The sequence below is a fragment of the Chrysemys picta genome, chromosome 20 (assembly GCF_011386835.1).
Source record: "Chrysemys picta bellii isolate R12L10 chromosome 20, ASM1138683v2, whole genome shotgun sequence".
Classification (NCBI taxonomy): domain Eukaryota; kingdom Metazoa; phylum Chordata; order Testudines; family Emydidae; genus Chrysemys; species Chrysemys picta.
The window spans coordinates 7,917,830-7,929,711 of NC_088810.1; the positions used below are offsets into that span (position 1 = coordinate 7,917,830).

Consider the following 11,882-nt stretch of genomic DNA (forward strand, 5'->3'; position numbering starts at 1 on the left):
GGATGGGGGCAGGGTGGGGCTACCCTCCCTCCCTGTGGCGTGTCCCCCCTACTCACAGTGCAGCTCTCCATTCACAGCAGGCTGCAGCATGAGGTCTCAGCTCCCGCACTCCCTCCCCCTCTTCCCTGTTGGTAGTGGCCAAGGGAATGCTGGGAAATGTAGTTCTTTCCCTACTCCAGGGCGGGCTCTATAGGCAGGGAGCTAACCGAGGAACTACAGCTCCCAGGCTGGATTCCTGCTGCCCTGCAAATGGGCTGCTCCAACCACGTGCTTGCTTTGCTGGTGCCTAGAGCCGCCCCTGCCGGCCTTAATAGGCCATCATTGGGTTTGTGGGACCAAAGCTTATACTGCGTTACCAGCTAACTGGTCAGGTATCTGTTATCCCGCCCGACTCTTCCCAGTATTCCGAGTGCTAGGGTCCTTCCCACGAGAACGCCTCCGTAATTTCAGGCAAAGAAGAAGGGACTTACCAGATTCCCAATGGTATGTAAATAACATAAGCCCCTTAACCTGGGAAGAGGCCACTGGCGGTTCCCTTATCCCACTTGGGGGAGTAATACACCATGCAAAAGGGCTCCTGAGGTTACAAGCAGTAGTTGAAATAATGCCAAATGAAACCGGAGAGAGTTTAAGAGCCCTGGCCAAAGAAACAGGGGCGATCCGACAGATGGCCCTCCAAAACCGTCAAGCGTTGGACATAGTGCTGGTGGCCAAAGGAGGGACCTGTGCTCTCATTGGAAAAGAATGTTGTGTGTTTATACCCGACGACACCAATGAGGTACTAGATCGCGTTAGCCACTTAGAACAAATCGTATATCTTCCCCATGAAGAGCCGAGTTCTTTATGGAAGTGGCTAAGTAACCTGTTCAATTTCTCTGGCATAGGAAACTGATTGTTTCAGGGAGCCCTGACTATCCTGTTTGGAATCCTAATGATTTTTATGTTTTCAGTTGTATACAGAATTGTGTACGGTATGCCACCCAGGTGACTGCCCCAAAACAGAGTGCTAATATGATGATTTTGAATATCGCTGATGAAGAAATGGATAAAGAACGATTAATATGTGGAACCCAGTAATTGTTGGTCATAGCGTAGCTTGACCAAAAGGAGGGATTGTGAAAGTAGAATGAATTATATTGTAAAAATAGAATGGATTGAAGAAATGCTGTATGTACCTTTAAGCTGAAATAAGGAATGTTGAAATACAGGTGTCAGGAAAAGGAACATTAAGGCATAAACAATGAGTCTGCTTAAGCTAATGGTGGACCATTAGCCGGAGATCTGTGAAAGTTAGTAAGGAAATTGAATATGTATGTCTAGCCTCAGGTAAACTTGTCAGTTCTGTTTTCTTTGTCCTCTGGTTCAGTGCTCGCCCTTTTTATCTGTATAAAATAAGGTAGTGTGGGTCTTGCATGCTGCTCACATTATCTGAATGGATTAGCAGAGCGCTGTGCTAATAAACAGAGTGGTCTAACAAATTGTGAGTCTTGAATCTAACTTTGACAGGAGTTAGAGGTGGGATCCACAAAGGTACTTAGGTGCCTAAGTCCCATTTTTAAGCCCCACTGAGATCCACAAAACTCCCCTTTGACTGCTGCTTACCCCTGTACGTTCCTAAACTAATTCAGTGGCGATCATGTGCAGAGGGAGTGCCCTAGGTGCCTACATTTCTGCCTGTGTGCATGTGCTGTGCTGCCTCACCGCAGGCGCTCAGACGCCGTCTCCTGTCTGTGCTCCAGACTGATCCACAGACCAGGGAAGACAGGCTTTTGTCCACATAAATTGCATGCTGGGCCTGATCAGGTAGGCATGCCCAGAGGCTGCTTACTGGATTGGGCCCATTAGGTGAGTTAACACAACAGTTGCAGGTGGTGGAGGGAACCTTCCTTAGCTTACTGGTTATGGGATGTGGGAGACCCCCAGTTCAAGTCCCTCCTCTGCCTGATGAGGAGAAGGAATTTTAACAGGGATCTACATCGCCCGGTGAGTGCTCTAATCACTAAGCTATAGTGTCATTTAACTTTGTCTAGCCCAATTAATATATAATGATTTAATTTAAGTTGAAAAACTTCAATAGAAGAGACTGAGGGAGCCCCAAATCAGGATATTCCATACCATAGTGATTAGGGTTCTCACCTCAGATGTGGCAGATCCCTGTTCAAATCCCTGCTTCCTCTCAGGTGCGGTGGAGGGGGGGACTTGAATGTCGGGGGGTTGTCTTCCACATCTCTGTTGAGTACTCTAACCACTAGGCTAAAGGTTATAAGAGGGCTGCTCTCTGTCCCTCTTTCTCCACCCCACCCCAGCTGTTTTGTGTAAACTCATCTAAAAGTCCTGATCCAGTTGGTGGCATCTGAGCACACCTGTCAAATCAGGCCCATTCACCGCTTAGGTGGCCTAATGCCTTTCTTACCTCAGTTCATGGATCTCTAGCAGAGATAGGTGCTGAACTCTGAGAGAAGCGTGGGACTCAGGATATGCCCCTGTTGTCTGCATCTCCCGCTGGCTGGCTTAACTGGCTCCTAGCATGCTGGCTTTGCGGATTGTATTCAAAGGTGCCTATCGCTTTGCCTAGTGGCCTAAAACTTAGGTGTTGTGACACTGATCATCCTATGCCTAAGTCCCTTTTGTATATATTAGCCTATGTACCTAAATACCTCTGAGGATCTGGGCCAAACACATTTCGATGTTGATGAGAGATAGCTGGCTGACTTGATATATTATGGATCTAGTGCTGCAACCCTTACTCAGATCTGAATTGTACTTACGCTTGTGGGCCTGTGCGATGGGTTTCCACCCTACACAAGGCCTGGAGATGAAGATTAGGCCAATTAGGCCTTAACATTTCCTGGCTTTCCTCCATGTGCAGCCTATAGGTAAATTGGCATAACTTACCCCTTCAGGCCTTGTTTGGCGATGAACACCGCATCACAGCCTGCTTGCATGAATCTGCACCACTCAGGAGTAAAAGATGCAAAACCCAGAGCTTTTATTTGAAAGGCTATTTATCAAAATCTTACATCTCACTATGAGGGGCTTACTTATGGCAGTGCTTTGTCTCTCATTCTGCACAGACTCAGCAATATTTCCCACTCTGATGTGCAGTGTGGATCTCCATAGCATGACGGGGGAGGGATAGCTCAGTAGTTTGAGCATTGGTCCTGCTTTGAGGAGGGGGTTGGCCTAGATGACCTCCTGAGGTCCCGTCCAATCCTGATATTCTATGATTCTGCATGCAAAACATCAACTGCCATCCAAGGGAGTTCCACTTGTGGAATGAATGCAGGTCCATAGCAACTGGGATCAATAGTGATTCAGACTGTTGGGGAGTTGGTTTGTAAAGCATGTTGGGAACCTCTGGTATAAAAAGCAACAAAGAGTCCTGTGGCACCTTATAGACTAGAGGGCTTCCAGATCAGCGCAGAACTGTATCATGTTCGTGCGAGTGGTGGGGCAAAAAGAGAGTCCCTGAGATAGGACAGTCGCTTCTGCCGAGTTAAGTGTGGAGCTGGATAAATTGACGATATTGCTGGGTGAGTTAGGGGTACCACTATTCTATCGTGGCCCCATGTGGCAGGTAGGATTTTAGACAGCTTACAGTCCTTTTTCCTTTGTAGAAAGGTGAAGTGTGTAATGTGGATCTCCTGTCTTCTTTTAGTAAAGTCCGTTTGTGTGGAGGGTTGGTTATTTATGAAAGTCTCCAGGTCGGAGAGCTCTTTTTTGATGTTTTCCTGTTTGCTGTTTGTACTCCTCCAGGTTTTTGTATATTGCCATTGCTAATATCTGTCTTCTGTCCATTTATCCTTTTATGTAGGGACTGTCCAGTTTGGCCGATGTACATAGCAGAGGGGCATTGCTGGCACGTGATGGCGTATATAACATCGGTGGACGTGCAGGTGAATGAACTGGTGATGTTGTAGCTGATCTGGTTAGGTCCTGTGATGGTGTCACTGGTTTAAATATGTGGGCAGAGTTGGCATCGAGCTTTGTTGCTGGTGAGAATATGCTTAATGTTGGTGGGTTGTCTGTGGGTGAGGACTGGGCTGTCTCCCAAGGTCCGTGAAAGCAAGGGATCATTTGTCCAGGGTGGGTTGTAGATCACTGATGATGCGTTGGAGAGGTTTAAGCTGAGGACTGTAGGTGATGGCCAGTGGAGTTCTGTTGGCTTCTTTCTTGGGCTTGTCTTGCAGCAGGAGGCTTCTGGGTACACGTCTGGTTCTGTTGATTTGTTTCCTTATTTCCTCGTGCGGTGTAAGAGAAGGTCCGGACTCACCCCTGTGGCGCCTCCTGCTGGTCGTCCAGGGAATTAGCTCACCAGCCTCTGGAGCGCCCTCTGCAGGCCGGTGATCCGCCTTGTCCTCTGCACTGGCCCCCGTGTCCCTCCCAGGACCCCGGTGCCCCTTGCTCTGGGTGCTGCCCCCTGGCAATACCCACACGCTAGGTCTCCCCTCCCAGGGGAACCCCCACCCACTAACCCCACCTCACCTCAGGATAAGGCCACTGCCAGTCACCAGCTAGCCCCCACTCTTTGGGGCAGACTGCAGTATAGGCCACTCATCATCGGCAAGGTTGGGTTCGGACCTGCTGTCTTGGCCTATTACCAGGCCGCAGCCTGGGGCTATCCAGGCTGGAGCTCCCCAGCTCCTCAGCCTTTCCCCAGCCCTGCTCCACTCAGGTACCCTGTCTAGCTCCCTGCAGCCAGGCCCTTCTCTCTCTGCACTCAGAGAGAGACTCTGGCCTGAGCTCCTGGCTCCCAGCCTTTATAGGGCCTGCTGAGGCTGTTTGGGGCGTGGCCCCAGCTACAGCCACTTCCCCTAATCAGCTCAGCCTTCATGCCCGTGGGCTCTCTCAGGCCCTTCCAGGCAGGAGCAGGCCTCCACCCTGCTACATGCGGGTATCGTAGTTTTGAGAATGCTTGGTGAAGATCTTGTAGGTGTTGGTCTTGGTCTGAGGGGTTGGAGCAAATGCGGTTGCACCTCAGTGCTTGGCTGTAGACGATGGATCGTGTGGTGTGTCCGGGATGGAAGCTGGAGGCAGGAAGGTAGGCATAGCAGTCAGTGGGTTCTCGGTATAGGGTGGTGTTAATGTGACCGTCACTTATTTGTACTGTGGCGTCTAGGAAGTGGACCTCCCGTGTAGATTGGTCCAGGTTGAGGTTGATGGTGGGGTGGAAGCTGTTGGAATCGTGGTGGAATTCTTCCAGAGTCTCCTTCCCATGGATCCAGATGATGAAGATGTCATCAATGTAGCTTAGGCAGAGAAGGGGCGTGAGTGGACGAGAGCTGAGGAAGCGTTTTTCCAAGTCAGCCATAAAGATGTTGTCATATTGGGGCCATGCAGGTGCCCATAGCGGTGCCACTGGTCTGGACATATCTATTGTCACCAAATTTGAAATAATTGAAATAATATACAAAAACCTGTGGCAGAACACTTCAACCTCCCTGGCCACACAATAGCAGATTTAAAGGTAGCCATCCTACAGCAAAGGAAAACTTCAGAACCACACTTCAAAGAGAAACTGCTGAGCTTCAGTTCATTTGCAAATTTGACACCATCAGCTCAGGATTGAACAAAGACTGTGAATGGCTAGCCAACTACAAGAGCAGTTTCTCCTCCCTTGGTGTTCACACCTCAACTGCTTGAACTAACCTCGTTATCTCTAGACTGATTCCTGCCTACATATTTATACCTGCCTTTGGAAATTTCACTATAAAAGAAACTGAGGAACCACCTGATCAGCATCCTATACAGCAAACAGGAAAACATCAAAAAAGAGCTCTCCAACCTGGAGACTTTCATAAATAACCAACCCTCCACACAAAGAGACTTTACTAACAGAAGACAGGAGATCTACATTACACACTTCACCTTTCTACAAAGGAAAAAGGATCGCAAGCTGTCTAAAATCCTACCTGCCACATGGGGCCACGATAGAATAGCGGTACCCCTAACTCACCCAGCAATATCGTCAATTTATCCAGCGACACACTCAACCCGGCAGAAGTCTGTCCTATTCTGGGGACTCTCTTTTTGCCCCACCACCCGCACGAACATGATACAGATCTGTGGTGATCTGGAAGCCTACTTTCGCCATCTCCGACTCAAAGAATACTTTCAAGATAACACGGAACAGTGCACTGATACACAGATACCCTCCCACCAACAACACAAGAAGAACTCCACATGGACCTATACATAGAATAGACCTATACATAGAAACAACCCTGACATTATAATCAAAGAGGCTGATAAAGGAGTTGCTGTTGTCGTCATGAACAGGTCTGACTACCAAAAGGAGGGTGCCAGACAACTCTCCAATACCAAATTCTACAGGCCACTTTCCTCAAATCCCACTGAGGAATATACTAATAAACTGCACCATCTACTCAGGACACTCCCTAAACTAATACAGGAACAAATCAACACACCATTAGAGCCCCAACCGGGTTTATTCTATCTACTACCAAAATCCACAAGCCTGGAAATCCTGGATGCCCCATCGTCTCTGGAATTGGCATGCTCACTGAACAACTATCCGGACATGTGGACTCTCTACTCAGACCCTGCACCACCAGCACTCCCAGCTATCTCCGTGACACCACTGATTTCCTGAGAAAACTACAATGCATTGGTGATCTTCCAGAAAACACCATCCTAGCCACCATGGATGTGGAGGCTCTCTACACAAACATCCCACACACAGATGGAATACAAGCTGTCAGAACAGTATCCCTGATGATGACACAGCACAACTGGTTGCTGAACTCTGTGACTTTATCCTCACACACAATTCTTTCAAATTTGGTGACACTATATACCTCCAGACCAGTGGCACCGCTATGGGCACCTGCATGGCCCCACGATATGCCAACATTTTTATGGCTGACCTGGAACAACGCTTCCTCAGCTCTCGTCCACTCACGCCCCTTCTCTACCTAAGCTACATTGAGACATCTTCATCATCTGGACCCATGGGAAGGAGACTCTGGAAGAATTCCACCACGATTTCAACAGCTTCCACCCCACCATCAACCTCAGCCTGGACCAATCTACATGGGAGGTCCACTTCCTAGACACCACAGTACAAATAAGTGACGGTCACATTAACACCACCCTGTACCGAAAACCCACCGACCGCTATGCCTACCTTCATGTCTCCAGCTTCCATCCTGGACTTTCCACACAATCCACTATCTACAGCCAAGCACTGAGTGTGACGATGCGGTTCTGGCAGAACCCAACTGAGAGTGCCAACTCAGGACAAATTGCTCAAACAGGGCAGTTACAGCCCAAGGCTGGGGTTTTTTCCACCTCTAAGGCAAACCAAACCAGCCAGACTAAGAGGACTTCGATCTCACCCGACTGGCTAACCGCAAGTCTCACAAGCAATCTCCTAGGCACTCCAGTTTCCCAGTATTACCACCAGTGCCACTCGTTATGGGGACAAATGGTTATGAAAACCAATACCCAAGTAAAAGAAAAAAGGTTCTCCTGATCCCAAAGGACCAAGCCCCAGACCCAGGTCAATATACAAATCAGATCTTACCCACAATCACGCTGTTGCCAATCCTTTAGAATCTAAAATCTAAAGGTTCATTCATAAAAGGAAAAAGATAGAGATGAGAGCTAGAATTGGTTAAATGGAATCAATTACATACAGTAATGGCAAAGTTCTTGGTTCACGCTTGCAGCAGCGATAGAATAAACTGCAGGTTCCAATCAATTCTCTGGAATACATCCCCCGCTGGGATGGGTCCTCAGTCCTTTGTTCAAAGCTTCAGCTTGTAGCAAAGTTCCTCCAGAGGTATGAAGCAGGATTGAAGACCCAATGGAGATGAGGCATCACCCTTATATAGTCCTTTCCAGGTGTAAGAACACCTCTTTGTTCTTACTGTGGAAAATTACAGCAAAATGGAGCCTGGAGTCACATGGGCCAGTCCCTGCATACTTTGCTGAGGCTGAAGGCATGTTGGCCTTCTCTCAATGGGTCCATTGTATAGCTGATGGTCCTTAATGGGCCATCAAGCAGGCTAGGCAGAGCTAATCCCAGCTTGTCTGGGATGTCACCCAGAAGCATAGCATAAGTTTGCCATACAGACAGTATAGAGCCAATATTCATAACTTCAACAACAAAACTGATACACACATATAGACAGCATAATCAGCACCAGTAAACCATAACCTTGTCTTAGACACCCCATTTGACCCACTTTATACAAGATTTGGTGCCACTACAGGACCTTGGTTGCAACAATACGGTCCCAGTTTATGTCAATAACATCACACTGAGGTACAACTGCATTTGCTCCAACACCTACAAGATCTTCACCAAGGATTCTCAAAACTATGATACCCACAAGAGAAAATAAGGAAACAAATCAACAGAGCCAGACGTGTACCCAGACGCCTCCTGCTGGAAGACAAGCCCAAGAAAGAAGCCAACAGAACTCCACTGGCCATCACCTACAGTCCTCTGCTTAAACCTCTCCAATGCATCATCAGTGATCTACAACCCATCCTGGACAATGATCCCTCGCTTTCAGAGACCTTGGAAGGCAGCCCAGTCCTCGCCCACAGACAACCCGCCAACCTTAAGCATATTATTGGCTGTGGCGTCTGAAAGTTCCTGAGGAAGATGGCATCCACCTGAAATAAGAGAAATGGAAATAGAATATTAGACACAGCTGAACAATCCCCATTTTACCTCTCCCATTTGCTTTTATTGTCCATGTTAATATACCCTCAACTTCACCAGCCAGCTGGATCTACATGACTCTTCAAAAGGATAAAATACAGAGCCGCCTTCCCCACAGTGAATCAGAAGAAGCAAGCAAAGAACTGTGGGTAGAGAAGAGTAGACTCCAGTATATCCCAAAGTGTTTAGTAGAGCGAATTCCACTGATTTGCATGTCTCGCTAATCTGTATTGTTCTGGAGAAGGTTGCAGGAGACAATGCCAAGGAACTGTGGAAAACTAGATCCTGTTCCCAATCTCATAAGCATGACTACTTAGAGTCGCTGCTAATGATTGTGTTTGACAAGCGAGAGGAACTAGGCAAGGGCAGGAGAACTAGTGACTCCAGGCTTTTTAAGAGTAAAATTCATTTAATATTGCAGATAACTGAGTCTGTGATAAAGGAAACAAAGCCCTCACTCTCACACAACAGAGAAGGAACAAGATAGCATGATACCGGGTAAAGATGAAATGTGGGGGAGGGATAGCTCAGTGGTTTGAGCATTGGCCTGCTAAACCCAGGGTTGTGAGTTTAATCCTTGAGGAGGCCACTTAGGGATCAGGGGCAAAATCAGTACTTGGGCCTGCTAGTGAAGGCAGCGGGCTGGACTCAATGACTTTTCAAGGTCCCTTCCAGTTCTAGGAGATAGGTATATCTCCATATTATACTTGCTAGGGGAATTCATATGACCCACATTTTTCTGTGCCCCTGCACAGAAAAATGCAAATCAAATCTACCAGGGGACACAGCCTCTTCCCCAGCAGCGTGTCTGTTCTAGCATGCATCGAGCAACCTCAGAGAGAGGGGCGGGGGGCTGGGCATGCATGCCTGCATGATCGCAGGGGGTGGGTATGTGGTATATGCGTGAACAATCGAGAGAGAGAGAGAGAGAGAGAGAGAGAGAGAGAGAGAGACTCTGTCCCTCTCCCTTGCTACAACAGCTGACTGGTGTGGAAGGGTAGGGCTTTTTATTATGCACAAGGCAGTCTAGAGGCACAAATGTAATAGTCCTGCCTGAGTTAATTGATTCATTCTCTGAGGCATTAGTAGCCTGACAATGTAGTTAGTAACATCGTTAAAGTTGCTGTTGTTGGTTAATTGATCTCATTCTCTGAAGCAGAAATGTAGCAGCCTGACTGTTACAGTGAATGTTGTTAATGTTGCTATTATAGACTCATAGACTTTAAGGTCAGAAGGGACCATTATGATCATCTGGTCTGACCCCCTGCATGCTGCAGGCCACAAAACCATCCCTACCTCTTCCCTTGACTCTGCTGTTGAAGTCCCCAAATCCTGTGGCTTAGTGACTTCAATTGGCAGAGAACCCTCCTATTGTTAGTTAACTCTTCCCTTTCTCAGTCAATTTCCCCAGGAGCATAAAACCTGTACAAGTTTTAAGGCCCCTACATTGCCAGAGTGATGGAAAGGAGCCTTATTATAAATGACAGTAAGGGAATCCTCAGCTAGGAAGATCTATGTGCTTTCTCACTTTCTTTCTGTGCCAAAGTGGCACAATGGGGTTAGAATACAGCTCAGGATTTATTTTACTTACCCATTAAAAAAAAAAGACCTTTGAGGGCAAATAAAACATTTACCAAAGAGTCAATAAAATGTCAGGAGAATCAGAACCAAGCACTTCCCAAAGTACCCAGCCAGGTCCAGGACAATGATTACCAAAACTGTATGACTTTCATGTGTGAAAGTCTCAACAATTTAAAATGACAGTCTACTTTGTGTGTGTGTGTGTGTGTGTGTGTGTGTGTGTGTGTGCGCGCTGTTTTGTGTTCTGTAATGTAATTTAAATGAAAGGATATTAGTTACCAAGTGTTTGTAACTTAACTTTCATGTGCTTAGGAAATGCTGAATAGTTATTGTGATGTTTCTGTATTGTAGTTTAAGTAAATTACCAAAACAGTTGAATCTGATGTGATTATATTGCATTATTTTGACAAATAAAGGATGCAGAATTTTGATTTTGATTTTTTTTTGGCGCAGAATTCCCCCGGGGTAAAGGATATTGACTTTTGAAGGAGATGCTAAAATGAGAAGCTGTGACCAAGTTCTGTCATAGACCAGGCAGTGCCCTGAGTGATCCAGAAGCTGGTGCTTCCTTAAAATGCCTGCAAGGTGTGATCATCCAACAGTTCCCCTTTCAGGAAGATGATTGCCATATTACACGCCTCCAGCCTGCTCCCTACACTGACGTATCACCCTGTGTGGTGTTTGAGGAGGGAGGAACTGAAGAGAGACTCAGTATTTGCGGGGCAGAAGATGGCCCACTCTTCAGTTGATCTGCCTGAGGCTTGGTCTACACTAAACCCCCAAATCGAAGTAAGGTACGCAACTTCAGCTACGTGAATAACGTAGCTGAAGTCGACGTACCTTAGTTCGAACTTACCGCGGTCCACACCCGGCAGGCAGGCTCCCCCGTCGACTCCGCGTACTCCTCGCGGTGAGCAGGATTACCGGAGTCGACGGGGAGCACTTCTGAGTTCGATTTATCGCGTCCAGACAAGACGCGATAAATCGAACCCAGAAGTTCGACTGCCTGCCGCCGAACCAGCGCGGTAAGTATAGACAAGCCCTGAGACTGTGAAGTTGGAGATGAGGAAGATCTCTGTCTCAAGGAAAAAGAAGCACAAACAGTTGCATCAGCACAATCCCATTTTACCACCTCTCCGTAAGATCTGTATCAATCTGCTGCATTGTAAGCTCTTTTGGGCAGACATTGTATGCTGCTCTTTAAAGCTCTGATGACATGATATAAATTGGAAAGTAAAGAATCATTCTTTCTTGATGTAAATGCTAAGATGAGAAGCAATAGTTGGGGGAAGATGTCGGTCGGCCAGTGTCCTGAGGAATTTGGTGCCTCCTTAGAATGCCTGGAGCAACATAATCATCTTGTATTTACGTTTTCAGGTAGATGGCAACTCTATTCCATGCTTTACCCTGAGCCTTTACTGACCCCTCCCCGCACAAAAGAAAGATGTACCCGCACAGTAGATCTCCTGTACTCACTGAATGGAAGAGGGTCTGCTCTAAATTAAATAGTAGTAAACTCCTTTGCCAAAGCAGTAACTGAGGCTTGGTCTACACTGGGGGGGATCGATCTAAGTTACACAACTTCAGCTACGTGACTAATGTAGCT

The 11,882-nt window shown here is 47.2% G+C and overlaps 1 long non-coding RNA gene across 1 annotated transcript; it reads left to right on the forward strand.

The window, feature by feature from the left end:
* The first annotated feature begins 3,755 nt into the window (after window positions 1–3,755).
* LOC135976857 (uncharacterized) lies at window positions 3,756–11,537 on the forward strand. Its single transcript, XR_010594147.1, has 2 exons — window positions 3,756–3,896; window positions 10,730–11,537. It is a non-coding gene; the product is annotated as an uncharacterized LOC135976857 (long non-coding RNA).
* Window positions 11,538–11,882: the final 345 nt, after the last annotated feature.